We start from the raw sequence: 18371 nt of genomic DNA on the forward strand, positions 1-18371 counted from the left end.
GGTGAATACTGCACAGATGCAGTAACAGTGGGAATACTACACAGATATAGAAAGAGTGGGAAGACTGCACAGATGCAGTAACAAGTGGAATACTGCACAGATATAGAAACAGGAGAAATACTGCACAGATACAGAAACAAGGGGAATACTGCACTGGCACAGAAACAAGGGGAATACTGAACAGATACAGAAACGGCAGGCATACTGCACATATACAGAACTAGGGGAATACTGCACAGATACAGAAACAGGGTAATTCTGCACAGATACAGAAGCAGGACAATATTGCAGTGATACAGAATCAAGGCAAATACTGCACAGATATAGTAACAGCGGGCAACACTGCAAAGTTGTAGAAACAGGGGCAATATGGCACATATATAAGTTCAAGGGAATACTGCACAGATACATAAAACAGGGGCAATACTGCACAGACATTGAAACAGGGCGAATATTGCACAAATGTAGAAACAGGGGAATATTGCACAGGTGTACAAACAGCGTGAGTACTGTACAGATATAGAAACAGTGGGAATTCTGCACAGATAAATAAAACAGGGACAATACTGCACAGATGCAGAAACAAGGGGAAATGCTGCACAGACATAGAAACAGGGGCAATAATGCCCAGATGCATAAACAAGGGGAATACTGCATAGATATAGAAACAGGGTGAATACTGCACACAGAGAGAGCCAAGGGGAATACGGCACAGATACGGAAACAAGGGTAACATTGCACAGATGTAGAAACAAGGGGAATTATGGATAGCTTCAGAATCAAGGGGAAAACTGCACAGATTTGGAAACAGGGGGAATATTGCATAGATATAGAATCAGCAGGGTACACTGCACAGTTGTAGAAACTGGGGTAATTCTGCACATGTATAGAACAAGGGGAATACTGCACAGATATAGAAACTGTGCAAATACTGCACTGATACAGAAACAAGGGGAATACTGACCAGTACAGAAACAGCAGGCATACTGCTCATACACAGAACCAGGGGAATACTGCACAGATATAGAAACAGTGGGAACACTGCACAGATGCAGTAGCAAGGGGAATACTGCACAGATGCAGTAGCAAGGGGAATACTGCACAGATGCAGTAGCAAGGGGAATACTGCACAGATGCAGTAGCAAGGGGAATACTGCACAGATGCAGTAGCAAGGGGAATACTGCACAGATGCAGTAGCAAGGGGAATACTGCACAGATGCAGTAGCAAGGGGAATACTGCACAGATGCAGTAGCAAGGGGAATACTGCACAGATGCAGTAGCAAGGGGAATACTGCACAGATGCAGTAGCAAGGGGAATACTGCACAGATGCAGTAGCAAGGGGAATACTGCACAGATGCAGTAGCAAGGGGAATACTGCACAGATGCAGTAGCAAGGGGAATACTGCACAGATGCAGTAGCAAGGGGAATACTGCACAGATGCAGTAGCAAGGGGAATACTGCACAGATGCAGTAGCAAGGGGAATACTGCACAGATGCAGTAGCAAGGGGAATACTGCACAGATGCAGTAGCAAGGGGAATACTGCACAGATGCAGTAGCAAGGGGAATACTGCACAGATGCAGTAGCAAGGGGAATACTGCACAGATGCAGTAGCAAGGGGAATACTGCACAGATGCAGTAGCAAGGGGAATACTGCACAGATGCAGTAGCAAGGGGAATACTGCACAGATGCAGTAGCAAGGGGAATACTGCACAGATGCAGTAGCAAGGGGAATACTGCACAGATGCAGTAGCAAGGGGAATACTGCACAGATGCAGTAGCAAGGGAATACTGCACAGATGCAGTAGCAAGGGGAATACTGCACAGATGCAGTAGCAAGGGGAATACTGCACAGATGCAGTAGCAAGGGGAATACTGCACAGATGCAGTAGCAAGGGGAATACTGCACAGATGCAGTAGCAAGGGGAATACTGCACAGATGCAGTAGCAAGGGGAATACTGCACAGATGCAGTAGCAAGGGGCAATACTGCACAGATGCAGTAGCAAGGGGAATACTGCACAGATGCAGTAGCAAGGGGAATACTGCACAGATGCAGTAGCAAGGGGAATACTGCACAGATGCAGTAGCAAGGGGAATACTGCACAGATGCAGTAGCAAGGGGAATACTGCACAGATGCAGTAGCAAGGGGAATACTGCACAGATGCAGTAGCAAGGGGAATACTGCACAGATGCAGTAGCAAGGGGAATACTGCACAGATGCAGTAGCAAGGGGAATACTGCACAGATGCAGTAGCAAGGGGAATACTGCACAGATGCAGTAGCAAGGGGAATACTGCACAGATGCAGTAGCAAGGGGAATACTGCACAGATGCAGTAGCAAGGGGAATACTGCACAGATGCAGTAGCAAGGGGAATACTGCACAGATGCAGTAGCAAGGGGAATACTGCACAGATGCAGTAGCAAGGGGAATACTGCACAGATGCAGTAGCAAGGGGAATACTGCACAGATGCAGTAGCAAGGGGAATACTGCACAGATGCAGTAGCAAGGGGAATACTGCACAGATGCAGTAGCAAGGGGAATACTGCACAGATGCAGTAGCAAGGGGAATACTGCACAGATGCAGTAGCAAGGGCAATACTGCACAGATGCAGTAGCAAGGGCAATACTGCACAGATGCAGTAGCAAGGGCAATACTGCACAGATGCAGTAGCAAGGGCAATACTGCACAGATGCAGTAGCAAGGGCAATACTGCACAGATGCAGTAGCAAGGGCAATACTGCACAGATGCAGTAGCAAGGGGCAATACTGCACAGATGCAGTAGCAAGGGCAATACTGCACAGATGCAGTAGCAAGGGCAATACTGCACAGATGCAGTAGCAAGGGCAATACTGCACAGATGCAGTAGCAAGGGCAATACTGCACAGATGCAGTAGCAAGGGCAATACTGCACAGATGCAGTAGCAAGGGCAATACTGCACAGATGCAGTAGCAAGGGCAATACTGCACAGATGCAGTAGCAAGGGCAATACTGCACAGATGCAGTAGCAAGGGCAATACTGCACAGATGCAGTAGCAAGGGCAATACTGCACAGATGCAGTAGCAAGGGCAATACTGCACAGATGCAGTAGCAAGGGCAATACTGCACAGATGCAGTAGCAAGGGCAATACTGCACAGATGCAGTAGCAAGGGCAATACTGCACAGATGCAGTAGCAAGGGCAATACTGCACAGATGCAGTAGCAAGGGCAATACTGCACAGATGCAGTAGCAAGGGCAATACTGCACAGATGCAGTAGCAAGGGCAATACTGCACAGATGCAGTAGCAAGGGCAATACTGCACAGATGCAGTAGCAAGGGCAATACTGCACAGATGCAGTAGCAAGGGCAATACTGCACAGATGCAGTAGCAAGGGCAATACTGCACAGATGCAGTAGCAAGGGCAATACTGCACAGATGCAGTAGCAAGGGCAATACTGCACAGATGCAGTAGCAAGGGCAATACTGCACAGATGCAGTAGCAAGGGCAATACTGCACAGATGCAGTAGCAAGGGCAATACTGCACAGATGCAGTAGCAAGGGCAATACTGCACAGATGCAGTAGCAAGGGCAATACTGCACAGATGCAGTAGCAAGGGCAATACTGCACAGATGCAGTAGCAAGGGCAATACTGCACAGATGCAGTAGCAAGGGCAATACTGCACAGATGCAGTAGCAAGGGCAATACTGCACAGATGCAGTAGCAAGGGCAATACTGCACAGATGCAGTAGCAAGGGCAATACTGCACAGATGCAGTAGCAAGGGCAATACTGCACAGATGCAGTAGCAAGGGCAATACTGCACAGATGCAGTAGCAAGGGCAATACTGCACAGATGCAGTAGCAAGGGCAATACTGCACAGATGCAGTAGCAAGGGCAATACTGCACAGATGCAGTAGCAAGGGCAATACTGCACAGATGCAGTAGCAAGGGCAATACTGCACAGATGCAGTAGCAAGGGCAATACTGCACAGATGCAGTAGCAAGGGCAATACTGCACAGATGCAGTAGCAAGGGCAATACTGCACAGATGCAGTAGCAAGGGCAATACTGCACAGATGCAGTAGCAAGGGCAATACTGCACAGATGCAGTAGCAAGGGCAATACTGCACAGATGCAGTAGCAAGGGCAATACTGCACAGATGCAGTAGCAAGGGCAATACTGCACAGATGCAGTAGCAAGGGCAAGACTGCACAGATGCAGTAGCAAGGGCCAATACTGCACAGATGCAGCAGTAGCCAGGGCATACTGCACAGATGCAGTAGCAAGGGCAATACTGCACAGATGCAGTAGCAAGGGCAATACTGCACAGATGCAGTAGCAAGGGCAATACTGCACAGATGCAGTAGCAAGGGCAATACTGCACAGATGCAGTAGCAAGGGCAATACTGCACAGATTGCAGTGCAAGGGCAATACTGCACAGATGCAGTAGCAAGGGCAATACTGCACAGATGCAGTAGCAAGGGCAATACTGCACAGATGCAGTAGCAAGGGCAATACTGCACAGAATGCAGTAGCAAGGGCACTACTGCACAGATGCAGTAGCAAGGGCAATACTGCACAGATGCAGTAGCAAGGGCAATACTGCACCGAGCACTACTAAACGGGCAATACTGCACAGCTCCATAAAAGGGCAATCTGCACCCAGATCATTAAAAGGGCAATACTGCCCCGATCAATAAAACGGGCAATACTGCACCAGATCAATAAAACGGGCAATACTGCACAGATCAATAAAACGGGCAATACTGCACAGATCAATAAAACGGGCAATACTGCACAGATCAATAAAACGGGCAATACTGCACAGATCAATAAAACGGGCAATACTGCACAGATCAATAAAACGGGCAATACTGCACAGACATAGAAACAGGGTGAATATTGCAGAGGTGTAGATTCAGCGGTATACTGCACAGATATAGAAACAGGGGCACTACTGCACAGACATTGAAACAGGGGCACTACTGCACAGACATTGAAACAGGGCGAATATTGCAGAGATGTAGATACAGCGGGATACTGCACAGATATAGAAACAGGGGCACTACTGCACAGACATTGAAACAGGGCGAATGTTGCACAGATGTAGAAAAAAGGGGAATACTGCGCAAATATAGAAACGGGGAATATTGCAGAGACATAGAAACGGCCAATATTGCACAGATATAGAGAAAAGTGGAATAATTCACAGATATAGATCCAGGGCGAATACTGCGCAAATATGGAAACAGTGAATACCGCACAGATAAAGGAACGAGGGCAATTCCACACAGATATAGAAATAGGGTGGATGTTGCACAGATATAGAAAAATGTGGAATACTACAGAGATGTAGAAACAGGGCGAATACTCCACAGATGTTGAAACAGGGTGAATACTGCACTGATATAATAACAGGGCGAATACTGCACAGATGCAGAAACGGGAATCCTGCACAGATCAATAAAACAGGGGCAATACTGTACAGATACAGAAACAAGGGGAATGCTGCACATATATAGAAACAGGGGGAATACTGCACATGTATGGAAACAGGGCAAATGCTGCACAGATGTAGAAACAGGGGAATACATCACAGGTAAATAAAACAGGTGCAATACGACACAGATACAGAAACAAGGGGAATACTGCACAGATATAATAACAGGGCGAATACTGCCCAGATGCAGAAACATGGGGAATACTGCACAGATACAGAAACAGGACAATATTTCATTGATACAGAATCAAGGCGAATACTGCACAGATATAGAAACAGCGGGGAACACTGAACAGGTGTAGAAACAAGGGGCAATATGTCACATATATAAATTCAAGGGAATACTGCACAGATCAATAAAACAGTGGCAATATTGCACAGACATTGAAACAGGGCCAATATTGCAAGGATGTAGAAATGGGGGAATATTGCACAGGTATACAAACAGCGTGAATACTGCACATATATAGAAACACGGGAATACTGCACAGATAAATAAAACAGGGGCAATACTGCACAGATGCAGTAATAAGGGGAATACTGCACAGATACAGAAGCAGGACAATATTGCACTGATGCAGATTCAAGGCGAATACTGCACAGATATAAAAACAGCGGGGCACACTGCACAGTTGTAGAAACAGGGGCAATATGGCACATACATAAGTTCAAGGGAATACTGCACAGATAAATAAAACAGTGGCAATACTGCATAGACATTGAAACAGGGCCAATATTGCACAAATGTAGAAACAGGGGAATATTGCACAGGTGTTCAAACAGCGTGAATACTGCACATATATAGAAACAGTGGGAATACTGCACAGATACAGAAACAGGACAATATTTCATTGATACAGAATCAAGGCGAATACTGCACAGATATAGAAACAGCGGGAAACACTGAACAGGTGTAGAAACAGGGGCAATACTGCACATATATAAATTCAAGGCAATACTGCACAGATCAATAAAACGGGCAATACTGCACAGACATTGAAACAAGGCGAATATTGCACAGATGTAGAAAAAAGGGGAATACTGCACAAATATAGAAACAGGGGGAATATTGCAGAGACATAGAAACAGGGCCAATATTGCACAGATATAGAAAAAAGTGGAATAATTCACAGATATAGATCCAGGGCGAATACTGTGCAAATTTGGAAACAGAGTGAATACCGCACAGATATAGGAACGAGGGCAATTCCACACAGATATAGAAACAGGGTGGATACTGCACAAATATAGAAAAAGTGGAATACTCCACAGATGTTGACACAGGGTGAACACTGCACAGATGTTGAAACAGGGCGAACACTGCACAGATGTTGAAACAGGGTGAACACTACGCAGATGTTGAAACAGGGCGAACACTGCACAGATGTTGAAACAGGGTGAATACTGCACAGATATAATAACAGGGTGAATACTGCGCAGATGCAGAAACAGGGGAATCCTGCACAGATCAACAAAACAGGGGCAATCCTGCACAGACACAGAAACAAGGGGAATACTGCACAGATAAAGAAGCAGGCGGAATACTGCCCAGATGCAGAAACAAGGGGAATACTGCACAGATACAGAAACAGGACAATATTTCATTGATAAAAACAAAAAAACTGCGGATGCTGGAAATCCAAAACAAAAACAGAATTACCTGGAAAAACTCAGCAGGTCTGGAAGCATTGGCGGAGAAGAAAAGAGTTGATGTTTCGAGTCCTCATGACCCTTCAACAGAACTGAGTGAATCCAAGGAAGGGGTGAAATATAAGCTGGTTTAAGGTGTGTGTGTGCGTGGGCTGGGGGGGGGTGGGGTTGCTGTTTGGGTTGGGGGGAGAGAAGTGGAGGGGGGTGGTGTGGTTGCAGGGACAAACAAGCAGTGATAGAAGCAGATCATCAAAAGATGTCACAGACAACAGAACAAAAGAACACATAGGTGTTAAAGTTGGTGATATTATCTAAACGAATGTGCTAATTAAGAATGGATGGTAAGGCACTCAAGGTATAGCTCTAGTGGGGGTGGGGGGAGCATAAAAGATTTAAAAATATTTTAAAATAATGGAAATAGGTGGGAAAAGAAAAATCTATATAATTTATTGGAAAAAACAAAAGGAAGGGGGAAGAAACAGAAAGGGGGTGGGGATGGAGGAGGGAGCTCAAGACCTAAAGTTGTTGAATTCAATATTCAGTCCGGAAGGCTGTAAAGTGCCTAGTCGGAAGATGAGGTGTTGTTCCTCCAGTTTGTGTTGGGCTTCACTGGAACAATACAGCAAGCCACAGATGCAGTAACAAGGGGAATACTGCACAGATATAGAAAAAAGGGGAATACTGTGCTAATAGAGAAACAGGGGGAATACTGCAGAGACATAGAAACAGGGCCAATATTGCACAGATATAGAAAAAAGTGGAATAATTCACAGATATAGATCCAGGGCGAATATTGCACAAATAAGGAAACTGTGAATACCGCACAGATATTGGAACGAGGGCAATTCCACACAGATATAGAAACAGGGGCAATATGGCACATATATAAGTTCAAGGGAATACTGCACAGATAAATAAAACTGTGGCAATACTGCACAGACATTGAAACAGGGCGAATATGGCACAAATGTACAAACAGGGTGAATACTGCACAGATATAATAACAGGGTGAATACTGCACAGATGCAGAAACAGGGGAATCCTGCACAGACACAGAAACAGGGGAATGCCGCACTGCTATAGAAACAGGGTGAATACTGCACAGGTATGGAAACAGGGCGAATACTGCACAGATGTAGAAACAAGGGAATACATCACAGGTAAATAAAACAGGTGCAATACGGCACAGATACAGAAACAACGGGAACACTGCACAGATAAAGAAGCAGGGGGAATACTGCCCAGATGCAGAAACAAGGGGAATACTGCATAGATATAATAACAGGGTGAATACTGCACAGATGCAGAAACAGGGGAATCCTGCACAGAACAATAAGACAGGGGCAATACTGCACAGATTCAGAAACAAGGGGAATGCTGCACAGATATAGAAAGAGGTGGAATACTGCACAGGTATGGAAACAGGGCGAATACTGCACAGATGTAGAAACAAGGGAATACATCACAGGTAAATAAAACAGGTGCAATACGGCACAGATACAGAAACAAGGGGAATACTGCACAGATATAATAACAGGGCGAATACTGCACAGATGCAGAAAAAGGGCAATATTTCATTGATACAGAATCAAGGCGAATACTGCACAGATATAAAAACAGCGGAGAACACTGAACAGGTGTGGAAACGGGCAATATGGCACATATATAAATACAAAGGGAATACTGAACAGATAAATAAAACAGTGGAAATACTGCGCAGACATTGAAACAGGGCCAATATTGCACAGATGTAGAAATGGTGGAAAATTGCACAGATATACAAACAGGGCGAATACTGCACATATATAGAAACACGGGAATAGTGCACAGATAAATAAAACAGGGGCAATACTGCAAAGATGCAGTAACAAGGGGAATACTGCACAGGTACAGAAACAGGAGGAATACTGCACAGATACAGAAGCAGGACAATAGAAGCAGCGGGGCACACTGCACAGTTGTAGAAACAGGGGCAATATGGCACATATATAAGTTCAAGAGAATACTGCACAGATAAATAAAACAGTGGCAATACTGCACAGACATTGAAACAGGACGAATATTGTACAAAGCTAGAAACAGGGGAATATTGCACAGGTATACAGTGTGAATACTGCATGTATATAGAAACAGTGCGAATACTGCACAGATAAATAAAACAGGGACAATACTGCACAGATGCAGAAACAAGGGGAAATGCTGCACAGACATAGAGACAGGGTGAATACTGCAGAGATATTCAAACAGTGGGAATACTGCACAGAAATTGAAACGGGGAATACGGCACAGATACAGAAACAAGGGTAACATTGCACAGATGTAGAAACAAGGGGAATTATGGATAGATGCAGAATCAAGGGGAAAACTGCACAGATTTGGAAACAGGGGGAATATTGCATAGATATAGAATCAGCAGGGTACACTGCACCGTTGTAGAAACTGGGGGAATACAGCGCAGGTATAGAAACTGTGCGAATACTGCACAGATACAGAAAGAAGGGGAATACTGCACTGGTACAGAAACAAGGGGAATTCTGAACAGATACAAAAAGAGCAGGCATACTGCACATATACAGAACTAGGGGACTACTGCACCAATACAGAAACAGCGGGGAACACTGCACAGATATAGAAACAGTGGGAACACTGCACATATATAAAAACAAGGGGAATACTAAACAGATCAATAAAACGGGCAATACTGCACAGCCATAGAAACAGGGCGAATATTGCAGAGATGTAGATACAAGGGAATACTGCACAGATATAGAAACAGGGGCACTACTGCACAGACATTGAAACGGCGAATATCGCACAGATGTAGAAACAGCGGGATACTGCACAGATATAGAAAAAAGGGGAATACTGTGCAAATATAGAAACAGGGGGAATACTGCAGAGACATAGAAACAGGGCCAATATTGCACAGCGCGAATACTGCCCAGATGCAGAAACAAGGGGAATACTGCCCTGATAAAGAAACAGGAGGAATACTACACAGATACAGAAACAAGGCTAATACTGCACAGATGCAGTAACAAGGGGAATACTGCACAGATACAGAAGCAGGACAATATTGCACTGATACAGAATCAAGGCGAATACTGCACAGAAATAAAAACAGTGGGGAACACTGCACAGTTGTTGAAACAGGGGCAATTCTGCACGTATATAAATTCAAGGGAAACAGAAACAAGGGATAAATAAAACAGTGGCAATACTGCACAGACAGTGAAACAGGGCAAAAATTGCACAAATGTAGAAACAGGGTAATATTGCACAGATATACAAACAGCATGAATACTGCACATATATAGAAACAGTGGGAATACTGCACAGATAAATAAAACAGGGACAATACTGCAGAGATGCAGAAACAAGGGGAATACTGCACAGACATAGAAACAGGGGTAATAATGTCCAGATGCATAAACAAGGGGAATACTGCATAGATATAGAAACAGGGCGAATACTGCATAGATATTCAAACAGGGTGAATACTGCACAGATATAGAAACAAGGGGAATACTGCACAGATATTGAAACAAGGGCAACATTGCACAGATGAAGAAACAAGGGGAATTATGGATAGATGCAGAATCAAAGGGGAAACTGCACAGATTTGGAAACAGGGGGAATATTGCATAGATATAGAAAAAAGTGGAATAATTCACAGATTTCGATTCAGGGCAAATACTGCACAGATATTGAAACAGAGCGAATACTGCACAGATATAGGAACAAGGGAAATACTGCACAGATATAGAAACAGGGTGGATACTGCACAAATATAGAAAAAAGTGGAATACTGCAGAGAGAAAGAAACACAGCGAATACTGCACAGAAGTAGAAACAGAGGAATACTGCACAGATATAATAACAGGGCAAATACTGCACAGATATAGAAACAGGGGGAATACTGCACAGATATGGAAACAGGGCGAATACTGCACAAAAGAAGAAACAGGGGAATACTGCACAGATCAATAAAACAGGTGCAATACAGCACAGATACAGAAACAAGGGCGAATACTGCACAGGTAAAGAAGCAGGGGGAATACTGACCAGATACAAAAACAAGGGAAATACTGCACAGATATAGAGACAGGAGAAATACTGCACAGATAGAGAAACAGGGGAATTCTGCACCAATACAGAAGCAGGACAGTGATACAGAATCAAGGTGAATACTGCACAGATATAGAAACAGCGGGGAACACTGCACAGATGTAGATACAGGGGCAATATGGCACATATATAAATTCAAGGGAATACTGCACAGATAAATAAAACAGTGGCAATACTGCATAGACATTGAAACAGGGCGAATATTGCACAGATGGAGAAACAGGGTAATATTGCACAGATATACAAACAGCGTGAAACTGCACATATATAGAAACAGTGGGAATACTGCACAGATACATAAAACAGGGACAATACTGCACAGATGCAGAAACACGGGGAATACTGCACAGACATAGAAACAAGGGGAATAATGTCCAGATGCATAAACAAGGGGAATACTGCATAGATATAGAAACAGGGCGAACACTGCAGAGATATTCAAACAGGGGGAATACTGTACAGGTATAGAACCAATGGGAATACTGCACAGAAATAGAAACAGGGGGAATACTGCACAGATATATAAACATGGGGAATGCAAAGATGTAAATATAAGAGGAATACTGCGCAGATATATAATAATTGGGAATACCGCACACATTTAGAAACCAGTGGAATACTGCACAGTTAAAGAAACAGGTGGAATACTGCACAGATATAGAGAAAAGGGGAATACTGCACAGATGTAGAAAAAAGGGGAATACTGCACAGATATAGAAACATGGGGAACACTGCACAGATATGTAAACAATTGGAATACTGCACACATATAGAAAGAGGGGGAATACTGCACAGATATCGAAACTTGGGCGAATAATACACCAATATAGACAAAAGGGGAAAGCTGCACAGATATGTAAAAAAGGGGAATATTTCACAGAGAAAAAAACAGGGGTAGCACTGCACAGATATATAAACAGGAGGAATACTGCACGCATATATAAAGAGGGGGAATAATGCACAGATATTGAAACAGGATGAATATTGCCCAGAAACAGAAACAAGAGGAATTCTGCACAGATATAGAAACAGGGTGACTACTTCACAGATATAGGAAAAAGTGGAATACTGCAGACGTATAGAAACAGGGAAAATTCTGCCCAGATATCAAAACAGGGTGAATACTACACAGATGTAGAAAGAGTGGAATACTGCACAGATATTGATACAAGGGGAATTCTGTACAGATATAGAAACAGTGGGGATACTGCACAGATGTAGAAACAGGAGGAATGCTGCACAGATATACAAACGCGGGATTCTGCACAGATATACAAACAGGGGAATACTGCAAGAGATCTGGAAACAGGGGGAACACAGCACTGGTAAAGAAACAAGTGAAATACAGCACAGTTGTAGAAACAGGTTAAATACTGCACAGATGTGGAAACAGGGAGAATACTGCAGACTGCAGGAGGCTGGATACATGTAAAAACTGTGGGAAAGCTGCAGAGTTGCAGTTATAGAAACAGGGGGAATGTTGCACAGATATAGAAACAGGGGGAATGTTGCACAGATATAGAAACAAGGGGAATACTGCCAAGATATACATTAAAGGGGAATACTGTGCAGATATACATTAAAGGGGAATACTGCACAGATACAGAAACAAGGGGAATACTGCATAGAGAGAGAGAAACGAATGGAAGACTGCACAGATATAGAAACAGGTGGAATACTGCATGGATATAGAAAAAAGGGGAATACTGCACAGATGTATAAAAAAAGGGGAATATTTCACAGAGAAAGAAACAGGGGAAGCACTGCACAGATAAATAAACAAGAGGAATACTGCATGCATATAGAAAGGGGGAATACTGCACAGATATCGAAACATGGGCGAACACTACACAAATATAGAAAAAAGGGGAATACTGAACAGATATAGAAAAAAGGGGAATACTGCACAAATATGGAAACAGAGGGATTACTGCAGAGACATAAAAACAGGGCCAATATTGCACAGAAAGAGGAAATAATGGAATAATTCACAGATATAGATTCAGGGCGAATACTGCACGGATATAGGAACAAGGTCAATTCCGCACAGATATAGAAACAGGGTGGATACTGCAAAAATATAGAAAAAAGTGGAATACTGCAGAGATATAGAAACAGGGCGAATACTGCACAGATGTTGAAACAGAGGAACACTGCACAGACGTAGAACCAGGGCGAATACTGCACAGATGCAGAAACAGGGGAATCCTGCACAGATCAATAAAACAGGGCAATACTGCACAGACACAGAAACAAGGGGAATGCTACACAGATGTAGAAACAGGAGGAATACTGCACAGATACAGAAGCAGGACAATATTGCACTGATACAGAATCAAGGCGAATACTGCACAGATATAGAAACAGCGGGGAACACTGCACAGGTGTTGAAACAGGAGCAATACTGCACATATATAGAAACAAGTGAGAATACTGCACAGATAAATAAAACAGGGGCAATACTGCACAGATGCAGAAACAAGGGGAATACTGCACAGACATAGAAACAGGGGGAATAATGTCCAGGTGCACAAACAAGGGGAATACTGCATAGATATAGAAACAGGGTGAATACTGCACAGATAGAGAACCAAGGGGAATACTGCACAGATACAAAAACAAGGGCAACATTGCACAGATGTAGAAACAAATGGAATTATGGATAGATGCAGAATCAAGGGGAAAACTGCACAGATTTGGAAACAGGGAGAATATTGCATAGATATAGAATGTACAGTGTACCCTGCTGAGTCGTAGAAACTGGGGGAATACTGCACATGTATAGAACAAGGGGAATACTGCACAGGTATCGAAACTGTGTGAATACTGCACAGATACAGAAAGAAGGGGAATACTGCACTGATACAGAAAGAAGGGGAATACTGAACAGATACAGAAACAGCAGGTATACTGCACATATACAGAACTAGGGGAATACTGCACAGATACAGAAACAGCGGGAACACTGCACATATATAAAAACAAGGGGAATACTGCACAGATCAATAAAATGGGCAATACTGCACAGACATAGAAACAGGGCGAATATTGCTGAGATGTAGAAACAGCGGAATACTGCACAGATATAGAAACAAGAGGAATAAGGCATTGATGCAGAATCAAGGGAAATACTGCACAGATATAGAAACTGGGGACTACTGCACATATATTGAAACAAGGAGAATAAGTCACGGATAGAGAAACAGGGGGAATACTGCACAGATATATAAACAAGGGGTATACTGCACAGATATAGAAACAGGTCAAATACCGCAGAGATGAGAAACAGGGGAATACTGCACAGATAAAGAAACAGTGGAATTCTGTACAGATATAGAAACAGAGGGAATACTGTACAAATATAGAAACAGGGGGAATGCTGCACTGCTATAGAAACAAGGGAATACTGCACAGAGAGAGCAAAAAAGGCAATACTGCACAGGTAAATAAAACAGGGGCAATACTGTACAGATACAGTAACAAGGGGAATACTGCACAGATATAGAAACAGGGTGAATACCACACAGATATAGAAAAAAGTGGAGTACTGCAGAGATACAGAAACAGGGCGAATTCTGCACAGATACAGAAACAGGGTGAATACTGCACAGATATTGAAACAGGGCAAATACTCCACAGATGTAGAAACAGGGTGAATACTACACAGATGTAGAAACAGGGGAATGCTGCACAGATAAATAAAACAGGGGCAATACTACACAGATACGGAAGCAATTTGAATACTGCACAGATATAGAAACAGGGGCAATACTGCACAGGTATGGAAACAAGGTGAATACTCCTCGGATGTAGAAACAGGGGAATACTGCACTGATAAATAAAACAGGAGCAATACTGCACAGATGCAGAAACAAGGGGAATACTGCACAGACATAGAAACAGGGGAATACTGCACAGTTGCAGAAACAGGAGAATATTGCACAAATATAAAAACAGGGCGAATACTGCACTTATCTGCCACTTATCTGCCCATTTTCGCATCCCATCTATATCTTCCTGTAGCCCATGACATCCAGGGGTATTCATTATTTAGGAAGGACAAACAAAAATGAAAAGGCTGTGGAGTTGCATTGCTGATTAAAGAGGAAATTAACGTGAGGAAAGATATTAGCTCCAACAATGTGGAACTGGTAGAGCTGAGAAACACTAAGGGGCAAACAGCATTAGTGGGCGTTGTATATAGACCCCCAAACTCTAGTTGGGAATAGCATTAAACAGGAAATTAGAGACGCATGTAATAAAGGAACATTTGTAATTATGGATGACTTTAATATGCATCTAGATTGGGCAAATCAAATTAGTAACAATACTGTAGAGGAGGAATTCCTGGAGTGTATCTGGGACTGGGTATTGTGTAATGAGAAAGGAATAATTGGCAATCGAGTTGTGTGAGGCCCCTTGGAGATGAGCAAGCATAATAAGATAGAATTCTTCATCAAGATGGAGAGTGACGTAGTAGATTCTGAGACTAGGGTCCTGAATCTTAATAAAGGAAACTACAATGATATGAGGCATGAGTTGGCTATGATGGATTGGGAAACGTAACTTAAAGGGATGACGGTGGATAGTTAATGGCAAATATTCAAAGAGCGCATGGGTGAACTGCAACAATTGTTTATTCCTGTCTGGTGCAAAAGTAAAACAGAAAAGGTGGCCAAACCATGGCTTACAAGAGAAATTAGAGATAGTATTAGATGCCAGGAAGAGGCATACAAATTGGCCAGAAAAAACAACAGACCTGAGGATTGGGAGCAGTTTAGAATTCAGCAAAGGAGGACCAAGCTATTGATTAAGAAGGGGAAAAAAGAGAGTAAGCTTGCAGGGAACATAAAAACTGACTGTAAAAGTTTCTGTAGGTATGTAAAGAGAAAAAGATTGGTGAAGACAAATGTAGGTCACTTACAGTCAGAAACAGGGGAATTTATAATGGGGAACAAAGAAATGGCTGACCAACTTATTACCTACTTTGGTTCTGTCTTCACAAAGGAGGACACAAATAACATACCAGAAATGTTGGGGAACACAGGCTTTAGTGAGAGGGAGGAACTGAAAGAAATCAGTATTAGTAGGGAAATGGTGTTGGGGAAATTGATGGGATTGAAGGCCGATAAATCCCTGGGGCCTGATAATCTACACCCCAGAGTACTTAAGGAAGTGGCCATAGAAATAGTAGATGCATTGGTGGTTATCTTCTGAGATTCTATAGACTCTGGAGCAGTTCCTACAGATTGGAGGGTAGCTAATGTAACCCCACTATTTAAAAATGGAGGCAGAGAGAAAACAGGCAATTATAAACCAGTCAGCCTGACATCGGTAGTGGGGAAAATTCTAGAGTCCATCTCACTGTTAACCATCCAGCCAATCTTTGTGTCATCCGCAAACTTACTAATCCTACCCCCCACATAGTCATCTATGTCATTTATATAAATGACGAATAATAGGGGATCCAGATCCCTGCGGTACGCCACTGGACACGGGCTTCCAGTCACTAAAGCATCCTTCTGTCATCACACTCTGCCACCTACAACTAAGCCAATTTTGAATCCACCTTATCAAATTACCTTGTATTCCATGTGCATTTGCCTTCTTTATAAGTCTCCCATGTGGGACCTTGTCAAAGGCTTTGCTGAAATCCAAATAAACTACATCAATTGCACTTCCCTCACCTACACACCCAGACATCTCCTCAAAAAATTCAATCAAATTTGTTAGGCATGACCTCTGACAAAGCCATGCTGATCAAACCTTGCCTCTCTAAGTGGAGATAGATACTCTCTTTCAGAATTTTCTCCCTACCACTGACGTGATATTCACTGGTCTGTGGCTTATCTCTACAACACTTCTTACATAGCGGAACCACATTAGCTGTTCTCCAGTCCTCTGGTGCCTCCCCCGTGGCCAGACAGGAATACTGCACAGATGTAGAAAGTGTGGGAATACTGCACAGATATGGAAACAGGTGGTATACTGTACAGGCTTAGAAACAGAAGGAGCACTGCATAGATTTGGTAATAAGTTGAATACTGCATAATGGGGGAGGCTGGAGAGATATAAAAACAGTGGGAATACTACAATGTTGCAGAGACAGTGGCGAAAATGTACAGATATAGAAACAGGGAGATTCCTACACAGATACACAAACGGGAATACTGCACAGATATGGATACAGGGGGAATACTGCACAGATAGAGAAAGAAGGGGACAACTGCACAGATATGGAAGCAGAACAACGGGCCACAGACTGAGGAGACGGGGTAGACCATTTAGGACTGAGATGAGCAGAAATTTCTTCACCCAGAGAGTGGTGAACCTGTGGAATTCGTTACCACAGAAAGTAGTTGAGAGCAAAACATTGTATGTTTTCAAGGAGGAGTAAGATATAGGTCTTGGGGCGAAAGGGATCAAAGGATTTGGGGAGAAAGCGGGAGCAGGCTATAGAGTTGGATGATCAGCCATGGTCACGATGAATGGCAGAGTAGGCTCTAAGGGCCAAACAGCCTGCCCCTGCTCTGAATTTCTGTTTCTATGCATAGAAACAGGGGGGATGCTGCACAGATCTAGAAGCAGGGTAATACTGCACAGACATAAAAACAGGGGGAACACTGCAGTATAAACATGGGAAATTGTGAACAGATATATCTGTTTCTATATCTGTGCAGTATCCCCCCTGTTTCTATATCTGTGCAGTATTCCCCTTGTTTCTATATCTGTGCAGTATTCCCCATGTTTCTATACCTGTGCAGAATTCCCCTGATTCTATATCTGTGCAGCATTCCCCCTGCTTACGTATCTGTGCAGTGTGCCCATTGTTTATAAATTTGTAGAGTATTCCCCCGTTTCTATATCTGTGCATGATTCCAACCCTTTCTTTATCAGTGCAGTGTTACCCCATTACTGTATCTGTGCAGTATTCCCCCTTTCTTTATCTGCGTAATATTCCCCTATTTCGATATCTCATCAGATTTCCCATTGATTCTATATATGTGAAATATTCCCCCGGTTTCTATATCTATGCAGCATTCCCTCTGTTTCTGTATCTGTGCAGTATCCCCTCTGTTCCTGTGCCTGTGCA

Source organism: Carcharodon carcharias, chromosome 9 (genome assembly GCF_017639515.1).
Source record: "Carcharodon carcharias isolate sCarCar2 chromosome 9, sCarCar2.pri, whole genome shotgun sequence".
Taxonomy (NCBI): Eukaryota; Metazoa; Chordata; class Chondrichthyes; order Lamniformes; family Lamnidae; genus Carcharodon; species Carcharodon carcharias.